The 8432-nt window shown below is 33.4% G+C and overlaps 1 protein-coding gene across 4 annotated transcripts in view; it reads right to left on the reverse strand.

Annotated features, from left to right (window-relative positions):
• The window catches only part of LOC108757166 (alpha-methylacyl-CoA racemase), a 229404-nt gene that overhangs the window by 2430 nt on the left and 218542 nt on the right, over positions 1-8432 (reverse strand). The gene's annotated exons all lie outside the window — the stretch shown is intronic.

Consider the following 8432-nt stretch of genomic DNA (forward strand, 5'->3'; position numbering starts at 1 on the left):
GGTTTGATCTTGATAAATGTTATCCATGTCATGATCTTGAACAACATTTAAGAGGTTTTAGTCATTGAACATCTTGAGTAATGCTAATGCTGGTAGTATTACTATAACTTTTGACTTATATAACTCGGAAAATACTTAATGAAAAAATATTTTATTATAGCGTTTTGATAATCTCTCAAGGTAAGCTACGAGAATATGCAATAAAGAATAAGGAATTCCATTAAAAAAATTTATAGAAATCTTGTTCTAACCTTGACTACTAATGTCACCCAAAGTCAAATCCATACTCAGAGAAAAGATTAGCCAACGCAGCTAAAATATAACTGTGGCTAAAATGTGATTTCATAATAGAGACAGCTAATGTCGTTGCTGCCAAAACTCTATTTATTATCTGCTAAAATTTAAGCGCTGTAACAAAAAATATTCGCTAGAGTAAAATGATGTTCAGCTAAAGATATTAAGCTAATTTGTTTTTGAAACAGAAACTAATAATATTTGCAGCAAGAATAAGAATCTTACGTTATATTTGCTTCGCTGCTAGTATTAAGTGATTTTAATAATTTCAACTATCAAATGTGATATAGGAGTTCTTTCTCTATATTAGCTACTACGTTTAAAAATATATTGATATACGGAAAAAATGTATTAAGATCATTTGCCAACAATAATCTATTCAAAAGTCTTGTTCATTCAATATCAGCATTAATGAAATAAATAACATTTTTTTAAAACGAGAGAATGATAGCGAATTTGTTAATACTGTAAATTAACAAAATTATTTTTAATTAGATTCAATTAGATTAATTTAACATTATTTTTCTTCTTTGTAGTATTGAAAGTCTATAATTCACGTACATATTATACATTTCAATGCTATATTTCAGTTTATTTTTAAACACTTTCAATAATTAACAGATCTACACTGCAAGATGAAGTGTGCAGGGGCAAAATACTTACAAAATTGTATTCAAATATAAAATACAAAATACTCAAGTTGTATTTAAATACAAAATACTAAAAAAATTGTATTTAAATCGTCGTCGTCATTGGACACGGCTTAAGTTAGAATGGTCTTCTGTTCCGCTTCAACATGCCACGTTTTTCATAATCTTCTCTATTGCCTTGTGATTTATAGCCTAACGCTAATTTAGGGAGTCGAATTTTCATTTGCTCCATGTGTAATTGTTCCTCTTATAATTTATCATTTTATCTTTGAAATAGTAATAATGTAATTATTTTACGGACTATCTCAAATTAAAAAAAATCAGGACAAATGAGAGTCAGCGTGGTAGTCAATACGCAACATTAAATCTTTATTTCAAAAAATAGAAAAGTATATAATACGTTTCAGTTTACTTTGGAGAACCATCCTCAGCATTACAATTTCAAAATATCAATCATGTCCAAAAAAAATCAGGTTAACAGATTTGATGTAATCCCAAGACATAGAAGGAATTCGTCTCAACATTGGATCAAAACCAATTAAAATTTATAAAAAGTATCAAGTTAGAAAACGCATGTTGATCGCAGCTCGAGTGAAACATAAACTCAAATTTTATCTTTGATTGTGAAAATTACCAGCTTCTTCCTTATGTCTTCATATTTGATTTTATCTAATTTCGTACAACTTTTAACTGCTCTTAAGAACTTCATTTTTGCGGCTTGTATTCTATTTACGTTCTTTCTTCCTACTCTCCAAGCTTCGCTTCTATACAGCAGCGTGAGAACTGCCATTATTTTGTAGAACTTTAATTGTGTCTTTTCTAGTCTTATTAATGTTTTTTATATGGTGTTGCATATTCTCTGGAAGTCAGTTTTTATTTATGTCAGCTTTTTTTGATAGATTGTATCCTAAATATTTGAATAGGAGACAACGAAAGAAAATTGACAACAATTTAATTACATACTTTACTATACGTGACTTCAATAGCAGAGAAATTCAAGAGATTTAAAAAAAAAACAGAGCGGTTCGTTTGGCTTACGTAGGAATTAATAAACTTAATACATTTATAAGAGCACAAAAGGACAAATTGCCATCACTATTACATTTTAATATGATATTTAAAATTAATTGTCAAAATTATAATGTTTCCTATATGGGCCAAACGAAACGGTTATTAAAGACACGTATTAAAGAATATCAGAATTATATAAATAACACACAGCAAAAAAACACCACACACCACTTTATAATAATAAAACATAGAATTTAACACAATTATGATTTTGATTGGAATAACATCAAAATTTTAGACAAAGAACAACGGTTATATAAAAGACTAATTTCGGAAGCGATTTATATAAAAAAAACAAAAAATGGACTTAATATGCAAAATAATATGGAATTGTTGGATTTGCTATATGTATAATGATTTAATTTAGAGAAAATGGATATGTTCTTGTTTACTAAATTATTAATATATTTATATAGTCGATTTTATGTTGATATTCATTTGTTTCCATGTTTTATAAATTATAAATTTGTATCGTCGAGTTTGCGTTGATATTTATTCCTTTTAACTTTCATACTTATAAACAACTACGTAAAACGTTCCATCACACGCTCTCAAGACATTGTTATAATTACATCGTGTTATGGCGGATCATCGTTATGCTGAGTACAATATAAGTTTTGCCCATTTGATATAATTAATTTTAATATTTTACGATAAAATGTTTATAAATTTCACGCTAACTGATTTTAATTAAATCACTGAATTTTTGTTTGGGTATCCAGTTAAGTACAACAGATGATAATAAAGTTCTTAATTTTGAGCAACAACCTAGCGATGATTCATTGATAGCGTTTGCCATATTGTGTTACAAGGCATCAATTTTGATTCAAATGAATAATTGTTACATTGAAGATGACCTAATCCTATGGTCGAAATGTTTGTAATTGGTAATTGATATATACAGAGTTTGCAAAATAGTACAGGACTTTTCGACTTAGTTTAGTCCGCTTTACCTGCTCGGGACGAGTGGAGCCGTAGAATCCAACCACTTTGTATATTATTTTTGACTACACACGTACAACTGTGTCGGCTGTCAATGGCTTTACATTCCTTTATAATTTTATTCTTACGTTCTCTCCATGTACCACATCGTCTATGTATGTATATGTTGAATAAGATCGGGGATAAGTCTTCATGTTTATATCACATCCTTGTCTTATTTCTTAGTTAGTGAATATGACGTATTTGGAATTCTCCTTGTCAATAGTTAAATTTGTTCCTGAAATTATGATCCATGTTCTTTATTACCTTAAGTAGGTGTTTTAGGAAGTCTTTTCCTTCTAAGATATCTTATTTTGATGCACAGATTTTGTCGAAGACCTTCGTGTAATCTATGAATTTGTGTCTCCAAATTTTGCTCTTTTTTTTAATAATTAGTTTTAAGGTCAATACCGCATTTTTGTTGATCGTCCATTTCTGAAACCGCTTTGTTCTTCTCTCAATTTAACTTCCGCGATGGCTTGTATACTCTACTATTATTTTCGAGTATATTTTATAACATGAGTTTAGTAGGTTTTAATTTCTTCGTAATTATTGGAGGTCAATTCTCATCCCTTTTTTGTATATAGAGGCGACATTGGCGGTTTTCCACTCCTTGGGAGTCTGTGATTGGCTCCAGCATATGTTTAGAAGATGTAAGATTCTCAATTATAATATTTAACCTCCGTATTTGATAAGTTCGGAGTTTATATTATCGGTGCCTGTTGCTTTCCTATTCTTAGTGGCTTAATGCGCCATTCGAGTTCTAGCGTGATAGGGTTTATAATTCCGCTTCATAATTCATTGTCTCTTCTGTGTTATTTGTTATATTTGAGTTGTGCCATAGCTGTATATAGTGCATTTTTCATATTTCTTTGTTAATGATATTCAAGTTTGCTCTTTCTGATTCATTTAAATGTTTCATTATCTTATATGCTATTGGTCTTCCGTGTATATCATATTCAATCTATGACTGATCCTAGCATTCTTAATAGGTAGACTTTATTGCTCGTTTGTTTTCGTTATATTTGTTTCTATATGTTTGTCTGTCTTGTTCGTTTTTGAAGTTCAGATATCTACGGTAAGCTATTTATTTCTCCGAAATCAGCATTTCCAATTCTTTGTTCCATACTTTTGATTCTTTTTTGTCGTGTTTCTTGTATCTAAATCCTAGTGTTTTTTTTGCAGATTTGAGTACACATTCATATAGTTGTAGATAATTGGCCATTCTTTTCTGGTATAGGTTTCTAATACTTTCTTTACTTAATAATTGTTTTAAAGCGTTTCGTTTTAATCAGTTCCTTCTATTCCTTTTTAAGCCAAGGATTTGGGATGTTTAGTTTGCTTGTGAGCAGATGGTCTTTTGTAGAATTAATAATTATAATTATTATATAGCATCGGAAGTTTACAATTTTTGAAAACGAATATCGGAATCGACGGGCTTCAAACCTAAGACCTACGGTACTTAAGGGTGATAGTCTAACACTTTAATGCTGAGAGTAGTATATAGGAAGCCATGGGGCGTCAAAACAAACCCCCTCCACGTCTCCCTCCGGCGCCGTGGGCGTGGCCTAGACGGGTCAGTCTGGCGAAAGGGCGCGTTCTGATTGGTCGAGGAGTGGAGGGAGGAGGTAACAGGGTAATTAAATGGTGTGTTCTGATTGGTTCGCCCTATACTCGCCCAAGATTTGATTGGTTCGCTCCATACCTACCCAAAAGGTGATTGGAGAGGGTGGGTGGTAGAGGGCCTTAGACAAAATGGAGGTTTGAAAAATGGTGAGTGGAGATTGGGACTGCAGCATTCTTTTGTCGCGAGGCTAGAGTACGAACAGCGAGGGATGAATAGCGGTCGCATTTTATGACGGCCGCTTTTGTTGTCGTGGGGCAACGTCTCCGACGTGTTGGCGATTCGGTGAATGTTATTAATGTATGAGAAAGGAGATCTTATACGGAAAATTTGCGGGCCTAGAGAGAGACTTGCTTTGTTCGGAAGAATTTTGGGGGAGGTAAAACAGAAACGAACACGTTCAGCAGTTGCGGCGTGTCGTCTCCGGTGTGACGACTCACTCGTTCGAGTGAGAGAGTATGATTTCTATGGTGTATGGCAAGGATTTTATGAATTGTATTGTATTTCTTGTACTTTATTTAAAAGTTTATATGTATAACGCAGAAATAAGCAGAGAAAAAAGTTGGTTATTGGAAGGTACGAGTAATTAAGAAACGAGGGTTTATGTTATAAAAATATATTTATTGATACAAATTTTTTTCAAAGAAGAAGAAATACATAGTTTATATGAGAATAAACTAAAAACGTTTTAGTAAAATTAAGCCAAAGATTCTTGCTTCGAGAGAATTATTGTATATGAAAAATTTCGTTATATCTTAACGAAGTTAATTCCAAAAATATTATATTGAAATACACATCAAGAAAAGTTAGGTCGTTAATTTGTGTACGCACATTACGTTCTATATCTTCGTAATTACCACGCAGTGTTAATTTTAAAATTTCCTGATTAATAAAACATGCGGGTAATTTCAGTTCGATTTCTTGAATTAAATATAAAGCACACTTGTTAACATTATCGGATAAAGATTCTAATTGTTTTAAATGCGCATCGACGCACTTTACAATGCTTCGCAGCCCGAGGAAGATGGTTTTCTGCATTACAACTGCCGCTACGTAGGTTCTCCATTTCTTCACCGGAGGAGATGAATCGAGCGCGTCCTCTTTTTTTCGAAGATTTCCGTTGGAATTTTCCTCTTCTTCTTTATACGCTAGCAATATTGATTTTGACCCGTAAGATGTGGTAAAGCTGATAATGATATTTTTTATAACAACAAAGTTAGGTTTCACTCTGTTATCGTTGCTTAAATATTCGTTCATGAGTTCCATGTTATCTTGAAACTGTTGCCAGCAGTCGGCGTCAAAATAAATTCCGTCTGCGTTATGCCCGCCCAATTTTACAACAGGTTTGAAGATTTCTTCGTTCGTTCTTTGCAATCCTACGTGAATCGTCTTCGTATGAGAATTGGTTAGGCCATACGATGTTGCTAACAACATATGAAATCGAGCGTTTCTTCTCTCGATGTCGTTACGTAGCTTGTAAGAATCGGGAATGGAATACATGCTCATGTCCGAATTATTAGTATTTTTTGGACTGGCCATTGTTCTTACGTCGTAGTAATACCAAATTCAGCAAACTAAGATGGCGAATAAAAGAACACAAGAAGCACAGTACTTGTTTGCTCGCGAGGCTGAAGCTACAGACGACGAGACTCGAATGAAACGAATTTTCATTAGTACCGTCGACATCACCACTCTCTCCGACGCTGCGTAATAAAATTATTCTGCGCGCGCAGATGAAAAAAATAAAAACATAAACTTTCTTTAAATTTTTCTTAAAAATTTAAAATAATCTTTACCCCGTAGAAGTCAGGAGAGGGAGTGAGAACAAGATAAATCGAGAACGAACAGGAATGAACAGGCGTGAAACGAAAGGTTTTACGATTCCTCTCCTCGTTTTCTATGTTACGACGGGGGAGGAAGGAAATCGTCCAGGTGAAAAGAATGAAAATTTTTCGCTATAGAGGAAAAAAGAATTGAGGGGGTTTAGGATCGTGGGATAGTTTCTAACAAATAAGATTTAGTACAACAATAACCTACGAGTTTCTTTTAAAAAGACAAGAAGAAATTTATGAAACGTCTTCGCTTTAAAATAAATTTACGAAATGGTTTTATTGCTTTTAGAAAATTCATTAATTTAAAGTGACAGAGGCACGGCACAAAAATGTTGAATTCAATTGAAATAATGTAGGAAATTTATTCGTCTTCCTCTTTTCTGAAACTTTTGTATATACTCGCGTGGGAAAAAATAACGTGTAGTATATGGAAATTTAGAGGATACAAAAATTAAATATTAGTTATATTGATAAAAACGTGAGAAAAGTTTTAAACGAGGGGAGTGTTCGATGTTCACCATGATTTTTCCTCATGACGAGACCTTGAAGAAGAGAAAACAAACAAAAACCAACTGATATTGTCGATCAAGCAAGACAGAAATTTCCATTAAAATTGTATTTTTTGCTGAAAGGTTGAATGTTTATCAGTCGTAGACTAATATTGTGTGAGAATCCTTTCCAGTAAGAAGATACAAAAAGCAGAAGGAAAAATTTAAAACATTAGATTCGTCTTAATAATAAAAATTGTAAAGCGAGGCAAAACTTCTCTGGATAATAATGAAAACGAGAGCTAAAGATTTTATTAGGGTAAAAGCGAAGGGGGGCGATGCTTTTCGTGATCATTTGTATGGGATCAGAAAAGGTGTTAGATCGGTTATAGGGATGGTCATAACTTTTGTCATCCCCGCTTCTCTAAATTTTATGAGAAAATCACTTCTAGTAAAGGAGGCGGTCGATTACCAAAATCGTCAAAAATCTATCGGCCTATGAAGGGACTAGGAATTTTTAGCGAATCTTTTCGTGGGAGAGGAATTTTTATGAATATCGCTACAGGCATAAATAGCGCGCCCTGATCGAGCTAAAGTTTAGTCCTACGTTCAAACTCCGAAGTGAATTTTACTATTTGCGTGTTTTTAATTTGGTTAAAAATGGAACTTCGCGGGTTGCTAGGGAAATTTTTCATCGTAGCTAGCAACTTAAATAAAGCACTTAAATAAAAAATTAGTTGCTGGCGACAAAGTTGTCAGATAACGATGAGAAAAATTATTCCGTTTTCGGGAAATTTATTGGTGAGTGCTCCAGTACACTAGTGTGTGTTATGCACAAACTGGAGCATTGCGGTGATGATGTGAGACTAAAAAATATAATCGCACGTCATCTCGAAATACGCGAGTGCTTTGGTCAAGAGGAGGATGACGCTGGAAGTCACATAGCTGACTTCAAGCGACGCATTGGACTAAGAGGTAAGCACTAATAATTTTTAAAAATAGAATCTAATACATATTAGAAATAAAAGCTTTATAATTAATAAATATTATAATTAAATTATAATATTTATTTCATAGAAGCCGGCAGTATTGTGGGGCGTGCGATACCGTATCGCAGGGGTCGGCCGGTAGGACGACTCGCTTTAAGGAGACGTCGCCCTGCGGGAGAAGAAGAGGAGGGAGTACCAGTGAGTAAGAGAGAGTTTTAGAGAAATAAATATTAACTAAACGATTATAGAAATCCCGAATATTAAAATATTTTATTTTTTTTCTAGGAAGAGCACGAATCGAAGAGGAAAATAATATTCCGCCTCCGCATGACGTCCCCGTCATTGTAATCAGTAGGTATTTCGCAAATACCCGAGAAATCTAGTTCGTATAATATAGATGTAATGCGATAAAGAATAAAATCAATTTTGTTATAGATGATGATGACGATAACACTGATGGGGATGACGGCGTGAGTCCAGCCGATTCTAGAGTACTGGTCTCA

Source organism: Trachymyrmex septentrionalis, unplaced genomic scaffold (assembly GCF_001594115.1).
Source record: "Trachymyrmex septentrionalis isolate Tsep2-gDNA-1 unplaced genomic scaffold, Tsep1.0 scaffold133, whole genome shotgun sequence".
Lineage (NCBI taxonomy): Eukaryota > Metazoa > Arthropoda > Insecta > Hymenoptera > Formicidae > Trachymyrmex > Trachymyrmex septentrionalis.